Raw genomic sequence first — 27,485 nt, forward strand, 5'->3', positions numbered from 1 at the left:
GACTGTTTTTCACTATGTAAATATGATGCAACATCTCTTATAATATACAACCTATATGAAACCTAAAAGTTACTTCCTAGTTATATCATTCCAGTTAAAGGAATGAAAAAACTAAATGCTTATAACTGCCATACCAAGTATCATACTTTGTTATTTTCCAAACGGTCAAAAAATAGGGAGTTTGAGTAACTGTGAATCAAGCTTGCAAACAGAGAGAAATAGAGAGAGATTAGGGTTTATACAGTGAAATTCTCCCTATTAAATATTCCTCTGAGCATAAATTATGGTGGACCATAGTTAAAATGAACTAAAATTCTATAACAATTTTAATCTGTGGGAGTTTAAGAGAGAAGTTGATGTTTTCTCATTAAAAATGAATTATTACTAAAAACAGAAGCATTTTTGAAAATAACATTCTAAACTTTTTAAAGAAAAAGAAAATATTTTCTATGATTTTATAAGTAATTTTTTCCTTGAGTTTCATGGTGCAGTAAAATGAACCAATACCATCATGTAAACAATGACATTTGAGATTAGATTCGGAGCATTATGGGTGGTGGGTAACTTCAAAGAAGGTTCTATTGACTTGTATTAAAGGAAATTCTCCTGGGATCCCATAAGAAATAATCAAAATTCCTTAAAAAACTGGAAATAGAACTGCCTTATGACCCAGCAATCCCACTGCTGGGCATGCACACTGAGGAAACCAGAAATGAAATAGGCACATGTACCCCAATGTTCATCACAGCACTGTTTATAATAGCCAGGACATGGAAGCAACCTAGATGTCCATCAGCAGATGAATGGATAAGAAAGCTATGGTACATATACGCAATGGAGTATTACTCAGCCATTAAAAAGAATACATTTGAACAAGTTCTAATGAGGTGGATGAAACTGGAGCCTATTATACAGAGTGAAGTAAGCCAGGAAGAAAAACACCAATACAGTATACTAATGCATATGTATGGAATTTAGAAAGATGGTAACAATAACCCTGTATACGAAACAGCAAAAGAGACACTGATGTATAGAATAGTCTTTCAGACTCTGTGGCAGAGGGAGAGGGTGGGAAGATTTGGGAAAATGGCATTGAAACATGTATAATATCATATAAGAAACGAGTTGCCAGTCCAGGTTCGATGCACGATACTGGATGCTTGGGGCTGGTGCACTGGGATGACCCAGAGGGATGGTATGGGGAGGGAGGAGGGTTTGGGATGGGGAACACATGTATACCTGTGGTGGATTCATTTTGATATATGGCAAAACCAATACAATATTGTAAAGTTAAAAAATAAAATAAAAATTTTTTTTAAAAATTAAAAAAAATCAATAGACGATCCATTCATCTCTATCAATGAACCAATTTTGTTCTTCATTAAGACTGAGCAATGTAATATTCCATTGTGTATATGTACCACAGCTTCTTAAGAGGGTGTCATACTCTCTGAAGTACACCAGAAAGTAAATGAAGTCAGAAACAGCAAAACAAATACATTAACGCATATATGTGGAATCTAGAAAAAAAAAATGGTATAGATGATATCATTTGAAAAGCAGAAATAGAGACACAGATGTACAGAACAAACATATGGATACTAAGGGAGAAAATGGTGGTGGGAGGAACTGGGAGATTGGGATTGACATATATATACTATTGATCAGTTCAGTCCAGTTGCTCAGTCATGTCCGACTCTTTGCGACCCCATGAACCACAGCACGCCAGGCCTCAGTGTCCATCACCAACTCCTGGAGTTCACCCAAACTCATGTCCATTGAGTCAGTGATGCCATCCAACCATCTCATCCTCTGTTGTCCCCTTCTCTTCCTGCCCTCAATCTTTCCCAGCATCAGGGTCTTTTCCAATGAGTCAGCTCTTCACATCAGGTAGCCAAAGTACTGGAGTTTCAGCTTCAACATCAGTCCTTCCAATGAACACCCAGGACTGATCTCCTTTAGGATGGACTGGTTGGATCTCCTTGAAGTCCAAGGGACTCTCAAGAGTCTTCTCCAACACCACACTTCAAAAGCATCAATTCTTTGGTGCTCAGCTTTCTTTACAGTCCAACTCTCACATCCATACATGACCACTGGAAAAACCATAGCCTTGACTAGTCGGACCTTTGTTGACAAAGGAATGTCTCTGCTTTTTAATATGCTGTTTAGGTTGTTCATAACTTTCCTTCCAAAGAGTAAGCATCTTTTAATTTCATGGCTGCAATCACCATCTGCAGTGATTTTGGAGCCCAAGAAAATAGTCAGCCACTGATTCCATCTGTTTCCCCATCTATTTGCCATGAAGTGATGGGACCGGATGCCATGATCTTCATTTTCCGAATGTTGAGTTTTAAGTCAACTTTTTCACTCTCCTCTTTCACTTTCATCAAGAGCCTCTTTAGTTCTTCTTCACTTTCTGCCATAAGGGTGGTGTCATCTGCATATCTGAGGTTATTGATATTTCCCCCAGCATTGTTGATTCCAGCTTGTGCCTCCTCCAGCCCAGCATTTCTCATGATGTACTCTGCATATAAGTTAAATAAGCAGGGTGACAATATACAGCCTTGACATACTCCTTTTCTTATTTGATACTATGTGTAAAATAAATATCTAATAAGAATCTATATAGCACAGGGAAGTCTACTTAATGCCCTGTGGTGACCTAAATGGGAAGGAAATTCAAAAGGGAGTGGATGTATGTGTGTGTGTGTGTATATATATATAAAACTGATTCACTCTGCTGTACACTAGAAATAAATATGACATTGTAAAGCAACTATATTCCAATAAAAATTAATTTTAAAAACAGGAAATAGAATTAAATCACACCCTGAGGGCTTCCCTAGTGGCTCAGCAGTAAAGAATCCACCTGCCAATGCAGGAGACACGGGCTCAATCCTTGGTCCAGGAAGATCCCACATGTGGCGGAGCAACAAAGCCTGGGTGCCACAACCACTGAGCCTGTGCTCTAGGCCCCACGTTCTGCAACAACAGAAGCCACTGCAATGAGAAGCCTGCACAGTGCAACGTAGAGCAGCTGCTGCTCATCACAAGTAGAGAATGCCCGAAGCAGCAATGAAGACCAAACTCAGATAAAAATAAATAAATAAATACAATTATTTTTTAAAAATCACACCCTGAGCAACTAAGTCACAAAATCATGGAACTCTCACTCACCCCCACATAAAAACTCCTTTGGGCAAAACTTGAATTATGGATGCTATCATTATTTTACAATACCAAGGGGTGGAATTCTGGTGAAGTGGCTGAATTGGACTCTTTTGGAAAATTGTGTTGAGAATCCCATAATACCTAAAATTCCCTATTAGTGAGAATACTGCCAAGCACCTTACCATTTTATTCAGTATTTTTGGAACCTTTTGATTACAGAATACCCTATGTAGGACAGACCAGAGACTGTTTTTCTAAGAGGATTCCACAAGGTATTCTCTTGGGATTCAAGGCAAAACCACCTGACTCCTCTATCAGTTCAGTTCAGTTCAGTCACTCAGTCGTGTCCGACTCTTTGCGACCCCATGAATTGCAGCAAGCCAGGCCTCCCTGTCCATCACCATCACCCAGAGTTCACTCAAACTCACGTCCATTGAGTCGGTGATGCCATCCAGCCATCTCATCCTCTGTCGTTCCCTTTTCCTCCTGCCCCCAATCTCTCCCAGCATCAGAGTCTTTTCCAATGAGTCAACTCTTCGCATGAGGTGGCCAAAGTACTGCAGTTTCAGCTTTAGCATCATTCCTTCCAAAGAAATCCCAGGGCTGATCTCCTTCAGAATGGACTGGTTGGATCTCCTTGCAGTCCAAGGGACTCTCAAGAGTCTTCTCCAACACCACAGTTCAAACGCATCAATTCTTCGGCGCTCAGCTTTCTTCACAGTCCAACTCTCACATCCATACATGACCACTGGAAAAACCATAGCCTTGACTAGATGGACCTTTGTTGGCAAAGTAATGTCTCTGCCTTTGAATATGCTATCTAGGTTGGTCATAACTTTCCTACCAAGGAGTAAGTGTCTTTTAATTTCATGGCTGCAGTCACCATCTGCAGTGGTTTTGGAGCCCAAAAAAATAAAGTCTGACACTGTTTCCACTGTTTCCCCATCTATTTCCCATATCTTCCACCAAATTCTTCCATATTTCCACCAAAGTAGCTAAAGAATCCATATCAAACAGATTTACCATTAATAAGTCTTTTAAAAAGAGTTCTCTTTTTGTCACAAAGGAGCTCTCATTCAATCTACTTCCATTCCTTTCATTTGGACACTGCTTCCTGTTGTCACTCAAGAGTGACAAAGCATTTTGTCTCTGTGGAGGAGGAGCCCATTTGAAAATTTCCAGATATCCTTGACCTTGACACTGAGCTACTGCATCCCTGCTACTCTAAAGGCCCAACCAGATAGTCAAACCAAGTTGGAACCCAACCAAGTCAAAATCTTCTATAATTGTCCTCTAATTAAAAATTACATTTAAAAAGTATCTTCTAAGCCTAGAGTTCAATGAAAAAGCCAATAGGGGCAATTGTGAAGGTCCCCACCTGGCGAGCTACAGTCTATGGGGTTGCAAAGAGTTAGACATGAGTGAGTGACTAACAGTTTCACTATCCACCTGAATTATGGAGTCATCCCCTGTTTATCAGAAATGCATCCTAAATATTCAGTTCCTCACAAAAGAAGGAGCTGCTTGTATTCTCCTTCAAACTTAGGAGAGTTAACAAAAATCTGAAGTGAATGTTGGCATGTAAAAATTCCTGAGCCATCTTAGAGTAGGAATCTGTAGTGGCCAGTGTGTGTATGTGTGTGTGGAAGTACATAAGCAGTCACACGATAGAGCGGGTAGGGCAGCTGGGTCTAGCATCTATTCTTTAGTTCATGTGGGCATGTGTTATGTCACCACATTAATAATGATGAATCTGCCACAAAGAAAACAGGCTTTAAGATTGATGAAAAGGTTGTGTTCATTTTCCTACTGTAGCTGTAACCAATGACCTCAAAATTAAAACACCATAAATTTATTATCTTACAATGACACTGCCAAAAGTCTCACTGTGATGAAGTCAAGTTGTCAGCAGGGCTGAACTCCTTCTGATAACTGTAGGGATGTTACCCACTGATTTCTGTTCACCTGCAAATTCTTATGTTGAAGCCCTAAACCCACGCCCTACCATGTGACTGTATTTGGAAATACAGATTCTTGGAAAGTAATTAAGGTTAAACGGGGCCACAAGGATGGGGCCCTCATCTGATAGGTCTGGTGACTTTATAAGAAGAGGAAGAGGCACCACGCATGAACGAAGGAAAGTTCTTGCAAGGACAACGTGAGAAATTTGCCAACTACAAGCCAAGAAGAAAGGAAGACCTCAGTAGACACAAACTCTGCCATCCCCTTGAACTTGAACTTGCAGCCTCCAAAACTGTGAGAAGTACTCTTTTATTTAAGACAAACAAAACTGTGGTGTTTTGTTATGGCAACCTAAGCAGACAAATACAAGCAGAGAACACATTTGGAATGGAATGGAATACATTTCTTTCTCTTTGCCAGCTTCAAGAGGCTGCCTGCATTCTTGTCTCATAGCTTCTTCCAACATTTTCAAAGCCAACAACACAGTATCTTCAAATCTCTCTCCCTGATACTAACAGTACTCTAAGAACCCTTGTGATACCACATGCTCCACCTAAATAATCCAAGGTAATCTATTCTTTTCAAGGTTTTTAACTTAATCACATCTGCAATGTCTCTTTTTTTGGTGGAAAGTAAACAATCACAGATGTTGAAGGTTAGGAGAAGGTCATCTTTAAGGATTCCATGATTTTGTATGTTAAAATATACAAAACTACCAACTCTGCAAGTCAGAAGTCTTCTTTCTGGTACAGATCCCTAACTCATGAAAGCAAGCATGGCTCTGAAACCATTCTATCAAGAACAGAACAGAATGAGTGTAAATCCAAGGCCAGTTCACCTCAGGCTGAACTGGAGGCTGGGATCAGGATGAACTTCTTCAGGATATAAACTGGAAAAGACCCAAGTTTTGCTCAGCCCTGCGAAGACTAGATTGTGTCAACAGTGGGTCCATCCATCCACAGCCTTGCTGAAGGAAAAGGATAGCTGCTGCTTTATTTATTTTTTTTTAATAAGATTTTTCCCAGGTGTGGACCATTTCTAAAGCCTTTATTGAATTTGTTACCATATTGTCTCTGTTTTATGTTTTGGTTTTTTGAGCTCGAGGCATGTGGGATCTTAGCTCCCCAACCAGGGATTGAACCCACATCTCCTGTGTTAGAAGGGAAAAGACAGACCCCTAGACTGTCAGGAAAGTTCCTGGAAAGGGAGAGTTTAAGAAAAAGATCTTCTATGTACATAGGACATTCAGTACTGAGAGTGAGGTAACTTAGTAAGTACTGACTCCAGTACTAGTACTAACCCAGTCATATGACAAAACCAAGGACTTTCTGTTTCCAAAAATGTCTTGGTGTTGCTGCTTCACAATGCTTTTGAAGGCACGTGAAGCAGGACGTTTACTGCTTTGGGAGCTAAATACAATTCTCCTACAGTCTAGAGAATTGTATTTTCTTTAATATTTCTCCCAAAGCCCTATATTCAAATTCAATTATACATTTTTCATAATCTCCTTTGAGTTAGCCTATTTCTTTGCAACTCTTTTCTTTATAAACGGCACAAAATAGGAACCATGGTATGATGTCATCCTATTGAAATTATTTCACTGAGCTTTTTTCACCAAGAATTTTTTCTATCAGAGGATGAACTTGAAATACATCCATACCTCCATTTTTCAATCTCCATATCTGCCTACTAGAGATAGAGAGGAACTTAATGTCCATGCAACAAAAGCTTGTAAGTCTGAACTATGACTTTGAGCCTCCTTCAAAATGCTTCACCCTTCTGGGTCACAATGCTGTATGGTTAGCTTTCAAATAGCCAAAAACGACATTACAGTTCTTAATGAATTCCATCATTAATACAGTCTATATATTCAGATGAACAGCAGAGGTTCTTTGAAAGGAAACTAGTCTTAACAGATCAGACTTTAATAATCACATGAATAGGACATAGAGATTAAACTTGTGGTTGCCAAGTGTGAGGGTTTTGGGGGAAGGATGGAGAGGGAGGTTGGAGTTAGCAGATGTAAGTTATTGCATGCAGAATGGAAACAAGATCCTACTGTATAGCACAGGGCACTATATTCAATATCCTGTGATAAGCCATAGTGGAAAAGAATATGAAAAACATGTTTATATGTGTATAACTGAATCTCTTCATTTTATAGCAGAAATTAACACACTGTTCATTAACTATACTTTTTAATAAAAGGATAAAATGACTATATATGCAAAAAGTCACGTGAAGAATTTTCCAAAGGGTATTTCTGATCATTCTGTGCGATGGAAAAGCTTTCCAGCATATATTTTGAGTGAATAAATATGCACAGGGTAAAATGGAGCCATTAGACAGTTAATAACAATTCAAAATAGATTTCTTCTTTAAGTTATCTAGATTTTCTTCAATCTTAAGTTTCATTGTATATGTCTTGCTAGAGACATTGTTTCTAGAGCTTTATTCTTCAGTATGCCAATTTTGAATTTTAAAAGTATTTCAGATACATTTCCTATTTTCCTCATAGTTTGTGTATGTACTTGTTCGTTCTATAGCAACTTTACTGAAATATAATTCACATATTGTACACTCATTAAAGAGTATAACTCAACAGTCTGGATATATTGACAAAATTGTGCAGCCATCACCACAATTAAGTTTAGAGGATCTCACTCCTCAAAAGAAAACACATACCACTGACAGTCACTCCCTAATCCCTCAAGCCCAAGGCAACCACTGCCTCAAAAGAAAACACATACCATTGACAGGCACTCCCTAATCCCTCAAGCCCAAGGCAACCATTAACCTATTTTCTGCCTATAAATTTGAACTGTTATGGGCATTTTACAGAAATGCAGTCATGTAAGATGTGGTATTTTATGACTGCCTTATTTCACTTACCATAAAGTTTTTAAGGTTCTTCAATGCTGTAGGATATATTAGTACTCCATCCCTTTTCATTGCTAACTAATATAATTGACCCTTGAACAAGGCAGAGTTAATGTGAGTGTTATTTTTAGTTAACCCTCCATATCTATGGTTTCTCTGCATCAGTGAGTTCAACCAATCATTGATCCTATAGTAAAGTAGTATTTACTATCGAAAAATATCCATGTATATGTGGAGCCATGCAATTCAAATCTATGTTTATCAGGGATCAACTGTATTCCATTCTATGGATAAGCCACATTTCATTTATTTATTAATCAGTAGATGGACTGAGTTTGAGTTCATTTTTTGAGCTGTATCAACAATCTTTATAGAAATATTCATGTGCAAGTTTTAAATGTGGACACTTGTTTTTACTTGTATTGGCCATATAACCAGGAGTGAAATTGCTGGATTATATGATAAGTGTTTTTTTAATTTTTATTGAAACATAGTTGTTTTACAATGTTTCTGTTGTACAGCAAAGTGATTCAACTATATGTATATGTATATCCACTCTTTCTTGGACTTCCTTCGCATTTAGGTCACCACAGGGCACTGAATAGAGTTCCTTGTACTATATAGTAGGTTCTCATTAATTATCTATTTTATACATCCTATTGTACATATGTCTGCTACTGCTACTGCTGCTAAGTCGCTTCAGTCATGTCCGACTCTGTGCGACCCCACAGACGGCAGCCCACCAGGCTCCCCCGTCCCTGGGATTTTCCAGACAAGAACACTGGAGTGGGTTGCCATTTCCTTCTCCAATGCATGAAAGTGAAAAGTGAAAGTGAAGTCGCTCAGTCATGTCCGACCCTCAGCGACCCCATGGACTGCAGCCCACCAGGCTCCTCCGTCCATGGGATTTTCCAGGCAAGAGTCCTGGAGTGGGGTGCCATTGCTTTCTCCAATCTATGCTTAACATGTCAATGAACTGTCAGACTGTTTTCCAAAGTGTCTGCATCATTTTATATTCTCAATGATGTTCAGAAGTTCCACTTTCTCATGAAAACTTATTAATATTATCTGTCTTCTAAGAAATAGTTTTATTTATTTATTTATGGCTGTGCTGGGTTTTTATCGCTGCATGGGCTTTTCTCTAGCTGCTGTGAGTGGGGTCTACTCTTCTTTGCAGTGTGCAGGCTTCTCATTGCAGTGGCTTCTCTTATTGCAGAGCATGGGCTCTAGGGCACATGGACTTCAGTAGTCGGAATGCATAAGCTTAGTTGCCCCTTGGTATGTGGAATCTTCCCAGACCAGGGATCGAACCCATGCCTCCTGCATTAGCAGGCAGATTCTTTACCACTGAGCCACCAGGGAAGCTCTATTATCGTTCTGATTATACCTATCCTAGTATCTCACCGTGGCTATGATTTGCATTCCCTAATGGGTAATGATGTCCATTTTCCCCACGTGCTTACTGACCATGTCCGTTCAGAAATTTGCCTCATTTTAAAAGGAGGTCATTTGTCTTGTTATTGTCATGAGCTTTTTTATATATTCTAGATACAAGTCCCTAATTAGATTTATAACTTACAAACATTGTCTTCCATTCTGTGGACTGTTCTTTCACTTTTATGATAGTGTCCTTTAAAGCATAAAAGTTTTCAACTTTGATGAAGTCAAATGCAATCTGTTTCTTTTGTTCTTGTGCTTTTGGTATCACCTGGAGAAACCATTGCCAAAAACAAGATCATGAAGATATACGCCTACTTTCAAAAAGTTTTTATAGTTTGAGCTATCATATTTTAGTGTTTGATCATTAGTAATTAATTTTGGTAAAGGATATGACGTAAGAGTCCAACTTCATTCTCTTATATGTGAATGAATATCTAGTTATCCCAGGACCATTTGCTAAAAAGACTACTCATCTTCCCATTGAATTTATCCTGACACCCTTCTTAGAAATTAATTGATTTTAAAGATAAGAGTTTGTTTCTTGACTCAATTCTATTCCATGGATCTATATATCTATTCTTACGCCACTGTGTTTATTAAAAAGTATCTCTTCCACAGAAATTAAACTTCATGCAACCATTAAGTATTTTAAACTAAAAACACCACCAAAATGAAACAAAACCAGCCAGAATGTTCATCCCAATCCCTATGATAGTCAGCCATAAATGACTTGGAAATGTTCAGTGACTGTGTACTTAAAACAGTGACACTAACGCAAGAAACAGACTCCGTAAATGCTACATCTAGGCTATGTGATCTCAAGAGAATGAACTACTTGCCTACATGTGAAGTATTTTTAGCTAATTATCATTGCAAATGCTCTTATTAAAATCAGTGCTTATGGTAAATTAGGCAGAAATATTACAACAAATACAACATCTAAATTCAAATACATAGGGAATAGTAAAAATTCAAGACCATATTGTACTCCAAGAATCAATCAAAACCAATAGCATTTCTTATGATCCAGCCATTTCATTTGCATTGCTACATTTTCTTTTTCATTTATTTATTCATTGTCAAGTGAGTATATCAGAAAGTCTTCCCAATTGGCGCTAGCGGTAAAGAACCCACTTGCCAATGCAGGAGACATAAAAGACACAGGTTTAAACCCTGAGTCCAAGAGATCCCCTGGAGAAGGACTTAGCAACACAAATGCCTACTAATGATATATTATACAGAGTGAAGTAAGCCAGAAAGAAAAACACCAATACAGTATACTAATGCATATATATGGAATTTAGAAAGATGGTAACGACAACCCTATATGCAAGACAGCAAAAGAGACACAGATGTATAGAACAGTTTTTTGGAGTCTGTGGGAGGGGAGGGGATGATATGGGAGAATGGCATTGAAACATATAATATCATATAAGAAATGAATCGCCAGTCCAGGTTCGATGCAGGATACAGGAAGCTTGGGGATGGTGCACTGGGATGACCCAGAGGGATGGTATGGGGAGGGAGGTGGGAGGGGGGTTCAGGATGGAGAATACGTGTACACCCATGGTGGATGCATGTTGATGTATGGCAAAACCAATACAATATTGTAAAGTAAAAAAAAATAAATAAAAAGAAAAAAAATGATATAAATTTAGAATCAAACATAAAGGTTATCAAAAAACACTTCACAACATTTATCAAGTCACAAAAATACCAGAAAAATCCAAACTCTTCATCATTTCTACCTCCCTTGTAAACATAGTTAACAGTGATTTTTTTTTTTAATCAACTTTTTGGTGCAGAAATTATTTTAATTAAGTCTCTTTTGTATCAGAGTAAAAACACAGGGCATACGACTAGGTAGTCATTTACATTTTCTGATGCCTTTTCAAACTTTGCCCACTTTATTCCATGGTCTTCTGCATGCCAGGTGATACCACTTTAAAAAGAAGGGAGCATTTTATTAAAGCGAGATTCCTACACATGGGGAGCAACACGGAAAGCTGTGATCTGAAACGACAGTTGGTTTACTCTTACCATTTGATCGCAAAATTTCTATGCCATCTGTGGGAAGCCACACAGGCAAATGTGTCATCGCATCTAATAATGAAAAGAAAAAACAGACAGAACGTGCTGGAAAAACAGACTGCTTTAATTACCTCCTCACAGTGCTCCTGGAGACTGGGGAAGAGAGGCATTGTGCACGCAAGATATTTACACAAAGAACGTAACCAGGGCTGAAGATTGTTTTTTAACATCAGGGTAAATGCCCTTTAATCCTAGCAGCAGAAAAGAGGCATATGGTAAAGGTTGAGACAGAAATCTTGTCAAAAGACAGACTCAGTAGGAAAATAACTAGTATAGTTATTATCTATATGGTCCTCTGCTGATATCATGAAATCTCAAAATTATTATATCCCTTCAATTAGAATATAACCTTACAATGGGAGCACAGGAAGAGGCCGGAGGTACATGAACAGCTTCAAGACACAGGGGCTTCAGCTGACCAACCCTGACCGGTGAAATAGTGACTGGAGCCTGATAACTACCTTTCTTCTTTTAAGACTGACCAGTGACCCATGTTATAACTGTTCAAAATCTCCCTAACACAGGTGTTCTCAGAAAGATGCAAGAGTGTCAATGTTCTCTGCTGTACACATGAAACTAACACAATTGTGTTAATTAACTATATTTCAATATAAAATAAAAATTAAAAAAATAAAATTGTAGCTCAATTTAAAAAAAGAAGAATATGAGTTGTGTCCTGGGCAGGTAAAAAAAGTAAAATGGACCCAGTAAGTCATGGTTTGACCCTCATGTGTGTAACTACAATGATGTAATACAATTATAATTATAATCATTTTTTCCATGAGATCAGTACCACTTGTATACTTTCATGAACCAAAAAAGAACCACTCCATTTCTGCCCACGTTGTATTCAATTTCTGTTCATTTTCCATTTTACTTCTGTTCACATTTATCCCAGCTATATTTCTACCATGAATAAACACCATTACAGTTCAGTTCAGTCGCTCATTCGTTTCCTTTGCGACCCCATGAATCGCAGCACGCCAGGCCTCCCTGTCCATCACCAACTCCCGGAGTTCACTCAGACTCACGTCCCGTCCATCGAGTCGGTGATGCCATCCAGCCATCTCATCCTCTGTCATCCCCTTCTCCTCCTGCCCCCAATCCCTCCCAGCATCAGAGTCTTTTCCAATGAGTCAACTCTTCGCATGAGGTGGCCAAAGTACTGGAGTTTCAGCTTTAGCATCATTCCTTCCAAAGAAATCCTAGGGCTGATCTCCTTCAGAATGGACTGGTTGGATCTCCTTGCAGTCCAAGGGACTCTCAAGAGTCTTCTCCAACACCACACTTCAAAAGCATCAATTCTTCAGTGCTGAGCCTTCTTCACAGTCCAACTCTCACATCCATACATGACCACAGGAAAAACCATAGCCTTGACTAGACGGACCTTTGTTGGCAAAGTAATGTCTCTGCTTTTGAATATGCTATCTAGGTCGGTCATAACTTTCCTTCCAAGGAGTAAGCGTCTTTTAATTTCATGGCTGCAGTCACCATCTGTAGTGATTTTGGAGCCCAAAAAAATAAAGTCTGACACTGATTCCACTGTTTCCCATGAAGTGATGGGACCGGATGCCATGAGGTTCGTTTTCTGAATGTTGAGCTTTAAGCCAACTTTTTCACTCTCCACTTTCACTTTCATCAAGAAGCTTTTTAGTTCCTCTTCACTTTCTGCCATAAGGGTGGTGTCATCTGCATATCTGAGGTCATTGATATTTCTCCAGGCAATCTTGATTCCAGCTTGTGTTTCTTCCAGTCCAGCATTTCTCATGATGTACTCTGCATAGAAGTTAAATAAGCAGGGTGACAATATACAGCCTTGATGTACTCCTTTTCCTATTTGGAACCAGTCTGTTGTTCCATGTCCAGTTCTAACTGTTGCTTCCTGACCTGCATACAGATTTCTCTATACAATCAACAAAAACAAGACCAGGAGCTGACTGTGGCTCAGATCATGAACTCCTTATTACCAAATTCAGACTTAAATTGAAGAAAGTAGGGAAAACCACTAGACCATTCAGGTATGACCTAAATCAAATCCCTTATGATTATACAGTGGAAGTGAGAAATAGATTTAAGGGCCTAGATCTGATAGATAGAGTGCCTGATGAACTATGGAATGAGGTTCATGACATTGTACAGGAGACAGGGATCAAGACCATCCCCATGGAAAAGAAATGCAAAAAAGCAAAATGGCTGTCTGAAGAGGCCTTACAAATAGCTGTGAAAAGAAGAGAAGTGAAAAGCAAAGGAGAAAAGGAAAGATATAAGCATCTGAATGCAGAGTTCCAAAGAATAGCAGGAGAGATAAGAAAGCCTTCCTCAGCGATCAATGCAAAGAAATAGAGGAAAACAACAGAATGGGAAAGACTAGGGATCTCTTCAGGAAAATCAGAGATACCAAGGGAACATTTCATGCAAAGATGGGCTCGATAAAGGACAGAAATGCTATGGACCTACCTACCAGAAGTAGAAGATATTAAGAAGAGGTGGCAAGAATACACAGAAGAACTGTACAAAAAAGATCTTCATGACCCAGATAATCACGATGGTGTGATCACTGACCTAGAGCCAGACATCCTGGAATGTGAAGTCAAGTGGGCCTTAGGAAGCATCACTACAAACAAAGCTAGTGGAGGTGATGGAATTCCACTTGAGCTTTCTCAAATCCTGAAAGATGATGCTGTGAAAGTGCTGCACTCAATATGCCAGCAAATTTGGAAAACTCGGCAGTGGCCACAGGACTGGAAAAGGTCAGTTTTCATTCCAATCCCAAAGAAAGGCAATGCCAAAGAATGCTCAAACTACCGCACAATTGCACTCATCTCACACGCTAGTAAAGTAATGCTCAAAATTCTCCAAGCCAGGCTTCAGCAATAAGGGAACCATGAACTTCCTGATGTTCAAGCTGGTTTTAGAAAGGGCAGAGGAACCAGAGTTCAAATTGCCAACATCTGCTGGATCATGGAAAAAGCAAGAGAGTTCCAGAAAAACATCTATTTCTGCTTTATTGACTATTCCAAAGCCTTTGACTCTGTGGATCATCAAAGCTTACAGCAAAGCTATTACCATATGGTCCCATGTATGTGAGTCCTCAAATTCATTCTCACACTAACTTGTCCCGGCCTCCGAGACTTTCTCATGAATTCATTTCATAAATACTTTTTTTCCGCTCTTTTTTTGTATCTTCCAGAATTATTTATTTATATTGAAATATGGCTTGTTATTAGTTAAAAATGTATTTATTTTTTAATTGAAGGATAAATACTTTTGAGTACCAACTGTGAGATAAGTTCTAGCAGCACTAGAAAAAACTGAATGAATAAATATCACTGAACATGGAAACTCACTCAATTGTGTCCAACTCTTTGCGACCCCATAGACTATACAGTTCATAGAATTCTCTGGGCCAGAATACTGGAGTAGGCAGCATTTTCCTTCTCCAGGGGATCTTCCCAACCCAGGGATCAAAGCCAAGTCTCCTGCATTACAGGTCGATTCTTTATCAGCTGAGCTACAAGGGAAGACCAAGAACACTGGAGTGGGTAGCCTATCCCTTCTCCAGCAGATCTTTCCGACTCAGGAATCGAACTGAGGTCTACTACATTGCAGGCAGATTCTTTACCAACTGAAATATCAGGAAAGCACCTACCACCACCAAAAAAAAAGGAAACTCACTGTCTAGTTAAAGACAATCAACCATCACCACACAATCCTTCAACTGAAAATGTTGCACAGGGGCATTTTTAAAATTACACAACAGATTTGTATCTCTCTCACATCCTTGGTGGAGAAGGCAATGGCACCCCATTCCAGTACTCCTGCCTGGAAAATCCCATGGACGGAGGAGCCTGGTAGGCTGCAGTCCATGGGGTCGCTAAGAGTCAGACACGACTGAGCGACTTCACTTTCACTTTTCACTTTCATGCATTGGAGAAGGAAATGGCAACTCATTCCAGTGTTCTTGCCTGGAGAATCTGAGGGACGGGGGAGCCTGGTGGGCTGCCGTCTATGGGGTCACACAGAGTCGGATACGACTGAAGTGACTTAGCAACAACTTAGCAACACATCCTTGGAGTGTATCCATTTTGATTAAAGATCTACCTGGGGCCCAGGATGTGAAACAACTTTCTCAAAATACCTAGAAAAACTTCAGGCTAAGTCAGAGAAAGACGAATATCATACAATACCACTTATTCTTGGACTCTAAAAAACAAACAATACAAATGAATTTATTTACACAATAGAAACACTCACAGACTTAGAGAACCAACTTATGGTTACCATGGGGGAAGATTGAAGGGGGGTAGGGATAGATTGGGAGTTTGGGAATGACATGTACATACCACTATATTTAAAATAGATAACCAACAAGGACCTACTGTATAGAACAGGAAACTCGCACAATATTCTGTAAAAATCTAAATGGAAAAAGAATTTTATAATGAACGGATACTTGTATGGATATAACTGAATCACTTTGCTGTACACTTGAAACTAACAGAACATTGTTAACCAACTATAGTCTGATATTAAACAAATTTTTTAGAAACTAAAAAAAACTATAACAAAAACAAACAAACCATCACCACACAGCACTTATTCAGGATTTTTCTCGTTCAGTACCTTCTGAGAAAAATCCACAAACAACAAGTGCTGGAGAGAGTGTGGAGAAAAGGGAACTCTCTTGCTCTGCTGGTGGGAATATAAATTGGTACAGCCACTGTGGAAGACAGTATGGAGATTCCTTAAAAAACTAGGGATACAACCACTATGCATGCATGCATGCTAAGTCGCTTCAGTCGTGCCCAACTCTGTGACCCTACTGACTAGCCCACCAGGCTCCTATATCCATGGGATTCTTTAGGCAAGAATACTGGAGTGGGTTGTCATGCCGTCCTCCAGGAGATCTTCCCAACCCAGGGATCAAACCCATGTCTCATGTCTCCTGCATTGGCAGTTGGGTTCCTCACCACTAGCACCACTTGGGAAGCCCCAAACCACCATATGACCCAGCAATACCACTTCTAGGCATATACCTTGATGAAACCAAAACTGAAAAGGACATGTGTACCCCAGTGTTCATTACAGCACTATTTACACTAGCTAGGATACGGAAGCAATCTAGATGTCCATTGGCAGATGAATGGATAAGGAAGTTGTGCTTCATATACACAATGGAATATCACTCAGCTATAAAAAGGACCACATTTGCATCAGTTCCAATGCAGTGGATGAAGCTAGAGCCTATTATACAGAGTGAAGTAAGTCAGAAAGAGAAAAATATCATATATTAATGTATATATATGGGATCTAGAAAGATGGTACTGATGCACCTATTTGCAGGGAAGCAGTGGAGACAGACGTATGGGACAAGGGCAAGGGGGAGGAAGGAGAGGGTGAGATGAATGGAGACAGTAGCATGGAAGCATATACACTACTATATGTAAAGTAGATAGCCAATGGGAATTTGCCACATGACTCAGGGAATTCAAACTGGCATTCTGCAACAACCAAATCCCATGGACGGAGGAGCCTGGTGGGCTGCAGTCCATGGGGTCACTACGAGTCGGACATGACTGAGCGACTTCACTTTTTTCTTTTCACTTTCGTGCATTGGAGAAGGAAATGGCAACCCACTCCAGTGTTCTTGCCTGGAGAATCCCAGGGACAGAGGAGCCTAGTGGGCTGCTGTCTATGGGGTCGCACAGAGTCGGACACGACTGAAGTGACTTAGCAGCAGTAGCAGCAGAGGGGTGGGAAACAGTGAGAGGTGAGAGAGAGGTTCAAGAGCAAAGAGACTACGTATACCTATAGCTAATTCATGTTGATGTATGGCAGAAATCACATCCAATATTGTAAAGCAATTATCCTTTGATTACAAATAAATAAATTTTTAAAAGAAACAGGAATGAAACACACAAAAAATACACTTTGAGAAAGTGAAAGTGTTAGTCACTCAGTCGTCTCTGACTCTTTGCACCCCCTGGATTGTAGCCCACTAGGCTTCTCTGTTCTTGGAATTCTCCAGGCAAGAATACTGGAGTGGGTTGCCATGCCCTTCTCAGGGATCAAACCTGGGTCTCCTGCACTGCAAGCAGATTCTTGACAGACTGAGCCACCAGGGAAGCAAACCCCCCATGAAAATGATCAAATATGAAGTATATGTAAAGATATTAAAAATGGCAAATGATATACAAATATATTTGAGTAGAAAATCTTTTCCTTTAGCTTGGTACATTTAAAGTTTTAAATTATGATTTCTTTATCTTCCCATCTCAGCCTTCATCTCTGACTCATATAGATTTTTTAATGGCAATTACATTAAACAGGGGAAACATATATAAAATGACTAATGAGTTTTGACACTCACTACATATTAAAAGCAATTAAAAATATGTTCACAAAAATTTATTATAAAGTTATCTTATAATTCTTTTTTTTTTTTTCCAAAATGTTTACTGAGCACCTGCCAAAGGCATGGTGCCAGGCTCTGTGGTTACAGCAGTCTATATGGCAGACAAGATCCCTGAGGGAGATGGAGGAAAAAAATACAAATTTTTTAAAAAGTAAAATTGATAGTATTTAAGAAAGAGAAAATTGCTAAAGAGAAACCAAATCACAGAAGGAAGATAAAGAGGGGGAGGATGATAGGGAATGTCTTGCTCTTTCTGAGCGGCCAGGAAAAGCCTTACTGCACATGTGACTTTTTGAGTAAAAACGCAAATGGTACCATGAATCATGCAGCTATCTGCATGAGAAAGAACACTGTTAATATTAAAACTAGTTAAGGAGTTGGGGATTGAAATGTACACATGGCTACATTTAAAATGGATAACCAGGGGCTTCCTTGGTGGTCCAGTGGTTAAGAATCTGCCTTGCAATGCAGGGGACACCGGTTCAATCCCTGGTCTGGGAGAATTTCACATGTCACTCAATAGCTAAGGCCATGCATGACAACTGCTGAGCCCTCACTCTAGAGCCCATGAACTGAAACTGCTGAGCCCACTTGCTGCAACTACCAATCCTCGTGTGCATAGAGCCTGTACTCTGCAACAGGGAAGCCCCTGCAGTGAGAATCCTGAGCACTGCAACCAGAGAGTAGCCCTGCTCGTCGCAACTAGAGAAAGCCCACATCAGCAACAAAGACCCACCACCACCAAAAAGTAAATAAATATTTTAAAAATAATAATACATAAAAATGTTTAAAGAAAGGATAACCAACAAGGACCTATTCTATAGCACAGGGAACTCTGCTCAATATCCAAGTGGGAAAGGAATATGATAAAGAAGAGAGACATATACGTAAAATTGAATCACTTCGTTGTACACCTGAAACTATCACAACATTGTTAATCAACTATACTTCAGTATAAAATAAAAACTTCAAATAAAAAATAATATTAAAACTAAGTACAGATACATTTTGACTTGTTTTCCATTTAACACATGCTGCAAATATTTCACTTTAAATTTCACAAGAACAATCTGTCAACATATAAAATTAATGATGACATGTTTGGTTAGATAATGAAATATATATTAAAATGTACTACAAAATTTAACTACAGTTTAAATACTAGTTTAAAAGGAAAAACTGTTTCCAGGATCTAATACTCATTTTTCATTTTTGTGCTTAAAAAAAAAATCAACAGGTTTCAGACTCCTGTTTGCAAGTACATTTCTGTAAATAACATATTGTGAGTGGGGAGAGTCTTAATTCCCCAAAAGTAAAAAATAAAATTGGAAATAACCATCATTACAGCTTCTTTTTAACATTTGATTTTGAAGTATCAGTTTTATCTCGAAGTTCAGCCTAAAGACATTTGATCACAAATGTGAATAGTGGCTTTTATGAAGTTCATGTTTAATTAGTAGACATAGCATCATTTGTATCTCCCTATTAATTTACTGAATTTCAAAACCAGATTTATTTGCATTGCATAGAATTTATCAAGCCAGATATAGAGTTAAGTAAATAATATATGACCAGGAGGGAGGTTTTAGAGGGAGGGGATATATACACACCTAATTCCTGATGTTCAAGCTGGTTTTAGAAAAGGCAGAGGAACCAGAGATCAAATTGCCAACATCCGCTGGGTCATGGAAAAGGCAAGAGAGTTCCAGAAAAACATCTATTTCTGCTTTACTGACTATGCCAAAGCCTTTGACTGTATGGATCACAATAAACTGTGGAAAATTCTGAAAGAGATGGGAGTACCAGACCACCTGATCTGCCTCTTGAGAAATCTGTATACAGGTCAGGAAGCAACAGTTAGAGCTGGACATGGAACAACAGACTGGTTCCAAATAGGAAAAGGAGTATGTCAAGGCTGTATATTGTCACCTTGTTTATTTAACTTCTATGCAGAGTACATCATGAGAAACGCTGGGCTGGAAGAAGCACAAGCTGGAATCAAGATTCCTGGGAGAAATATCAATAACCTCAGATATGCAGATGACACCACCCTTATGGCAGAAAGTGAAGAGGAACTAAAAAGCTTCTTGATGAAAGTGAAAGTGTAGAGTGAAAAAGTTGGCTTAAAGCTCAGCATTCAGAAAACAAAGATCATGGCATCCGGTCCCATCACTTCATGGGAAATAGATGGGGAAACAGTGGAAACAGTGTCAGACTTTACTTTTTTGGGCTCCAAAATCACTACAGATGGTGACTGCAGCCATGAAATTAAAAGACACTTACTCCTTGGAAGGAAAGTTATGACCAACCTAGATAGCATATTCAAAAGCAGAGACATTACTTTGCCAACAAAGATTCGTCTAGTCAAGGCTATGGTTTTTCCTGTGGTCATGTATGGATGTGAGAGTTGGACTGTGAAGAAGGCTGAGCGCCGAAGAATTGATGATTTTGAACTGTGGTGTTGGAGAAGACTCTTGAGAGTCCCTTGGACTGCAAGGAGATCCAACCAGTCCATTCTGAAGGAGATCAGCCCTAGGATTTCTTTGGAAGGAATGATGCTAAAGCTGAAACTCCAGGACTTTGGCCACCTCATTGGAAGAGTTGACTCATTGGAAAAGACTCTGATGCTGGGAGGGATTGGGGGCAGGAGGAGAAGGGGACGACAGAGGATGAGATGGCTGGATGGCATCACTGGCTCGATGGACGTGAGTCTGAGTGAACTCCGGGAGTTGGTGATGGACAGGGAGGCCTGGTGTGCTGCGATTCATGGGGTCGCAAAGAGTCGGACACGACTGAGTGACTGAACTGAACTGATGACTGATTCATCTTGATGTTTGACAGAAAACAACAAAATTCTATAAAGCAATTATCCTATTAAAAATTAATAAATCTTAAAAATTATATATGGCCTATAACAAAAAGCACACAGATTAGAACTGTATAATAGTCACTGCCCACAGACAGGTAATAGGGTTTGGCTGAGAAATAAAACATTCAAATTACTATTGACTCTGGGTCATAGTTACTGTTCTTCAATAACTGCTTCACGTGATCATCAATCTATACTTAGAAACTTTCCAATGAATACGTTTTTAAAGGGAAGAAAAGGCTTTGATAATCATTTTACTGCTTGACAGCTTAAATATTTTATTGCTGAGTGGACACCATTCCTCCTTGAGGAAACTGTTCGCCCACCATGTTCAGAGCCAGGTAGCTCACAGCAGAGACTGTGAGTGGACAGCATGAGTCACGGGCCAGAGCAGAGATGTGGCAGTGACTCAAAGGAGCCTTCAAACCCTCTAAGGGCAAGGAGAGGTTGACTCATCGAAGAGTTTTCTCAAGTCCTCGGACCCTGAAAAACCTTACACCTGTACCGTGAATTTACCCAGAAAAGACTTCAATAACAGATATTCAGGCTACCCAGGGTCAGAACTGAGCAAGCTGAACTGCAAGGAAGCTAAGTTCACATCACCTAGTATAGTCACCCAGACTCCCAGTTCCACAGAGTCCTGCCTCATATTCCTGGTGGCCATTTGGAAAAGAGTAACAACAACATAAGAGCATCTGAAACACTGAACAGTTGTCCAAAGAAGCACATTAAACCTAAAGAAAAAGATACATGTGCTGCAACACAGATGGATCTGGAGAATATCATACTAAGTGAAGTAAGTCAGACAGAGAAAAACAAATATATGATATCACTTACATGTGGAATCTAAAATAATGGTACAGACTAACTTATTTACAAAATAGAAAACAGACTCACAGACATAGAAAACAAACTCATGGTTCTCAAAGGAGAAAGAGAGGGGAGGGATAAGTCAGGAGACTGGGATTAACATATAACACACTGCTATATATAAAATAGATATTAAGGACCTACTGTATAGCACAGGGAACTGTGCTCAATATTCTATAATAACTTATATAGGAAAAGAATCTAAAAAATAATGGATATATGCATATGTATAATTGAATCACTTTGCCATATATCTGAAACTAATGCAACATTGTAATTCTACTCTACTCCAATATAAATTTTTTAAAAAGAAAGGAACAGATAAAATTATTTTTGTCTCACTTTGCTTTATATCAGACTGGGCTAAGCTGCTTTGTGTGTTTTGTTTTCTTCTCTATGCAACCAGGTAGACACTTGACGAGAAAGATCAGTGTGAGTAAATTGGTGACCCCACCACCTACTTTTCTGAGCTGTTCAAACACTTTTCCATAATTACTGGGGGAAGAAGCAGAAAGTGAAGGCTCACAGTGACAGAGGAGCAATCTTGAGTTCTGCTTTTTTTAGGATTTCCAACTAAAATATTGTTATATGTTTTCATAAAACTGTAGCCATAGTAGCTTCAGAATGCAAAGTTATAAAATTAAATAAAGAGGACTATGAGTAAGTTGAGCAAACTCCAGGAGATGGGGAGGGACAAGGAGACCTGGCATGCTGCAGTCCATGGGGTTGCAAAGAGTCGGACATGACTTGGCGACCAAACAACAAATGAGTAGCTGTACCAATTGCCCATCAAAGCTGATCACTTTTTTTTCCCCCTTAAATAGAGAATAACCAGGCTGAAGAGTTACAAGTGATGCTTTCCACAGCGTAGAATATAAAACTTTCATCTCCCAGCTGCTAGCATCAACCACATCCAAATCATTTAAGTAAAAACTGGGTCTGACTTCTGAGTGATGCAAAGCCTGACTCTTGGGAAAATGGCAAGGTTTGTAGTGATTTAGAACCTGGCTATTGGGAAACTTGATTACAAAGTAAAATATGCAGAAGTTCGAGGCAAGGCATAAAAAATGTCATGCAAATAGGGGAGCAGTCAGGAAAAGGCTGAGATCAAATCAAATTTTCTCATAAGGTGTGCCACTTTATTGTGACAGTCAAGGGCCCCAGTCCAGCAGCCAGGCTGCCTGGTCTTGAATCCTGCTCTGCCCTTTACTGACTTTCATTACAGTCACTCAGCCTGATGGTACGTGGATGTTCTCACGTGTAAATAGAAATAATCATAACATTGTCTTCACTGGCTGTAGAGAACTGAATGTTCCAAGTGTATCAAGTACTTACAGAGTGCCTACGATACATGAAACACTCTGTAAGTCTTAGTTGTTACTGTCACTGCTGCTAGTCATACCATTATTACCAGGACCTACCACGAGTGTGTGTGAGGCACAGGTAACAGGCTGGGGAGTGGGATTACCACGACCCCTGCCCTCTGAAGGACTTCCCTCGTGGCTCAGTGGTAAAGAACCTGCCTGCCAATGCAGGAAACTCAAGACTCCCTGGAGAAGGAAATGGCAACTCACTCCAGTAATCTTGCCTGGGAAATCCCATGGACAGAGGAGCCTGGCAGAGGACAGTCCATGGGGTCGCAAAGAGTTGGACACAACTTAGCAACTAGACAACAACAACCAACTTCCCTCTGAGAGTTTGCAATCTAACAACCAGAAAAGATTAGACTGAACTGTCTTTAGTGTTTTCTGGTTAAAAGATCAGTAGGTTGTAACATGAATTGCATGAATTGCACTTTCAATGCAAACTGCAATGTATCGCAAGAAAATTAGTAACTACTGGGCGGTTTTCAGACGGGTTTCTGAGAAGCCCTGGGTTTTGAGTAGTGATTCTTCTGAGCAGGGGGAGGGGGAGAGGAGGCAGAGAAAGAGGACTCTGCAAGGAGACAGTGGAACTTAGCGTGCCTTTCCAAAGCTTAGCAATTGACAAATAAGATGTTTGAGAAAACAGCTTGCAAATGATGTATGTAACGGCATCTCAAGGGCTTGAAAGGGACTTCCCTGATGATCTAGTGACTAAGACTCTGCACTCCCAATGCAGGGGCCCTGGGTTTGATTCCTGGTCAGGGAACTAGATCCCACATACCACAACTAAAGCCAAACAAATAAATACTTAAAGAAGAAAAAGAAGCTAAAGTGCTTGGAAAAGTTAATATCTTAAACAGGTCAAGAATTTCCCTTTCACTCTTGCTATTAACACCATTAATTAGCCAAACATTTGGATCTTTAGCAAACCATTTTCGGAGAAGGCATGGCACCCTACTCCAGGACTCTTGCCTGGGAAATCCCATGGACGGAGGAGCCTTGTAGGCTACAGTCCATGGGGTCGCTAAGAGTCGGACACGACTGAGTGATTTCACTTTCACTTTTCACTTTCATGCATTGGAGAAGGAAATGGCAACCCACTCCAGTGTTCTTGCCTGGAGAATCCCAGGGAGAGAGGAGCCTGGTGGGTTTCCATCTATGGGGTCGCACAGAGTCAGACACGACTGACGCGACTTAGTAGCAGCAGCAAACCATTTAGATTATAAGAAAAAGGTTATAAAAATCAAACTGACCTCTGTATTATCACACACTCCTAAGGTCAAATTTTCTTATACTTGATCCAACAGCAATGGCTACAAAATACACCCTCTGAGAGCTAGACTGTAATGTTCTATTTTTCCAGAAAAATCAAGTAGTGGTAACCTCCTCCTGATTCACAGAAAGAAAAAAAAAAATGTATGTGTATAGAAAATTCTCACTTGAGTTTTTCTTTCATGAACTTTCTTCAGCACTTGGTGCCCATGACCACTACTGATAACAAGTGGGACCAGAATTAAATCAATAAATAAGCAGTGAAAGAAAGTTAACCAAAACCTTGGAAAAAGACCAGGTTCAACTTGTTATTTCATGGGCACTCGGGCAATGCTTTTAGAGAGCACACATGTTCTGTGGTTCTATTTTTGTTCCCAATCCTCTCAGCAGAACTACATGTCAATATTTCACGGCCTCCCACGCCCCTAAACTTTCAGGTGTTCAGATATTTGAACCAGTCTGAAACCACCGAAGTATATGCTCTTAATGTTTTAATACAATGGAGCACAGAAACTCTGCGTGCTCAAGAGCTCGCCTGCCAACTTTGCAGGCTATTTGAGAAGCCGCAGGGTGATACACAACCATTAACATCAGCTGTGCTATTTGTGATCCGTGGCAACTCATCCACAGGGAGCTGAGGACACTGCCTCCCAGAACATTGCATCCTCAGTCCCGAAATGAACAGCAGTTTGACGTGATTGCAAAACACAGGGGGAGAATTTGGAAAAGCATATGGTAGCCCCAATTCCATGGGACCCGTCCACACGTTCCCAACGCCCTTCTAACTGTTAGGAAGGATTTACCAAAGTTGTAGGCGTGAGAGCCAGCCCATGGCACCTCAAGCAAGAAAGTTTGCCTTCCAAGGTCTGCGTCGTGACCTCAGGGAAATTACGAACTCATGTTTAGTGAAATTCGAGAAGGAGTTGATAACTAACTCTTTCCCAAATATACAGTAGAGGAATTTGAGGAAGAAGAAGGAAATAATATCTAGACTAAAAATCTCCAGCCTCAATGGCCTGTGACAACAAAACAAGGTTATACCTCCTAATTTCTAGAAATTTGCCCACCTTCAAAGCTCCAAAGCTTTCTGTATCTCTTCCTAGGGATCGCCTCTAGTGCAGCCCAGGAACCACTCCCTCAAGGCTCTTCAATTTGTGTCTTGCTGTTGGCTTGCAGGATGACTGCCCCCACGCCACTGCTGCCGGCCACGAACGATCCAGCGACACAAGACCAAGCTAGAGTTTGCACCAAACTTTATGATAGGGAAAAAACTGAAGAGTAACACAGCAACAAGCTACTCAGAGAGCGTGCAAACCCAAACTGGCCTTGGGTACCCTGTGGATAGTACTCACTGGTTTCAGCTGTTCTCCTACTTCTTTCTACCTTCTCCTTAATTGGGGGTTAACCAGGGCCTCTTAAAGTGCCAACGTGTAACTTACATCTCAGAAGTTTCAGAAATAGAAAACCTTGAATATAAGCAGCATGAGGACAAAATAAATGGGATACAGTATTCCCAAAATTGCATTTTGAAGTATGTTACAGAGAGAGAAAGAGAAGGGAGGGAGATAGAGAGGGAGGCGAGGAGATGGAGATAGTAAAAGGGAGAAGAGAGGAAAAAAAAGAGGAGAGACTGAGAATTATGGGCCTGTACCTATGTCCAGATGGTATCTTACACGTGGTTTGAACGTTCAGAAAGCCTAGGAGATATCCACAGTCCTGCTAACCCTTCTCATAAGTTTCTGATCTTTAGCCTTTCAAAGGTTATAGCTGTGGAAACACAGATTCTGTAGTTTGAAAGAACCAGGAATCTCTGGGTCTCAAAATCAAAGCCAATTTCCATTAAATTACAAAATCTGTGGCTTGAGCTTCAGAGCACCATATGAAAGTAAGGAAAGAGTTCTACTATACTAATTTCATCTGTAGCACTTTTGCATTTTATAATCTTTAACATGTTTCTTGTTTATTATCTACCTCCCTCCCATGGGACTATAAGTTCTGTGAGGACAGAAGACACAATTCTTTTGCCTATTAATTTATATTGTTGTTTTTGTTTAGTCCCAGAGTCATTTCTGACTCTTTTTGAAGCCCCATAGACTGTAGCCCCCCAGGCTCCTCTGTCCATGGGATTTTCTCTAGGAAAGAATACTGGAGTGGATTGCTATTTCCTTCTCCAGGGGATCTTCCTGCCCCAGGCAGGTTCTTTACCACTGAGCCACATTAATATCCCCAAATTAAGTCTAGGACATAGTTGGAACTCAAAAAAAAAAAAAATTACAAATGATTAACTGAAGGATCTGGAGAGAAGGAGAAAAACAAAAAACGAGTACAGCTAGTGAGTAACAGGGCAGTGAATAAACCAGCTGGTGGCCTGGCCAGCACAGGGCAGACCCCCATTCTGTGACAAGTCCTCCCCAGTAACACGGTAACACCAGATGTGTTGGGGAGAGAGATCTTGCTCCTGAGGAACAACTGGCAATTAGAGAATTTTCTAATTGAAAGGGCTAGGAGATAAGCTTATTGACTTTGGGATGCTTCCAAAGCCAGGTTACTGCCAACCTAGGGGAGAATCCAGTTCTCCCAGCTCCTGGTTTTAAGTGCCATATTCTCTGAAGCAGTGGCAGCAAATAGAGATGTGAATGTTAAAATAATGTCCATTAACAGAGGAATAGATAAAGAAGATGTGATCCATATATACAATAGAACATTACTCAGTCATAAAAAAGAATGAAATAATGCCATCTGCAGCATCAAGGATGGACCTAGAGACTGTCACTCTGAATGAAGTCAGAGAAAGATAAATATCATATGATATCACTTATGTGGGATCTAAAAAAATACACTTATTTACAAAACAGAAATAGAATTATAGATGTAGAAAATAAACTTATGGTTACTAGGGGTAAGGAGGGGGATAAATTGGGAGACTGGGATTGACATACACACTATTATATATAAAATATGTAATTAATAAGGACCTACTGTATAGTATGGGTAACTCTACTCAGTATTCTAAAATGATCTGTATGGAAAAAAAATCTTTAAAAAGTGAATATACTTATATGTGTAACAGATTCAGTTTGCTGAACAGCAAACTTGTTGTTACAAAGTAACAACATTGTAAACCAACTATACACCAATAAAAGTTTTTAAA

General features: G+C 39.7%; 1 long non-coding RNA gene across 2 annotated transcripts in view; it reads right to left on the bottom strand.

Annotated features, from left to right (window-relative positions):
- LOC129625475 (uncharacterized) overlaps positions 1–26,650 on the bottom strand; it is a 280,480-nt gene extending 253,830 nt beyond the window's left edge. The window contains exon 1 of one of the 2 annotated variants that reach the window (XR_008701461.1): positions 25,402–26,074. This is a non-coding gene — a long non-coding RNA (uncharacterized LOC129625475). Of the gene's footprint in view, positions 1–25,401 lie in introns of both variants that reach the window. The other variant, XR_008701460.1, reaches the window with a different exon arrangement.
- Between the last annotated feature and the right edge of the window lie 835 nt (positions 26,651–27,485).

This window comes from Bubalus kerabau, chromosome 13, assembly GCF_029407905.1.
Source record: "Bubalus kerabau isolate K-KA32 ecotype Philippines breed swamp buffalo chromosome 13, PCC_UOA_SB_1v2, whole genome shotgun sequence".
Lineage (NCBI taxonomy): Eukaryota > Metazoa > Chordata > Mammalia > Artiodactyla > Bovidae > Bubalus > Bubalus kerabau.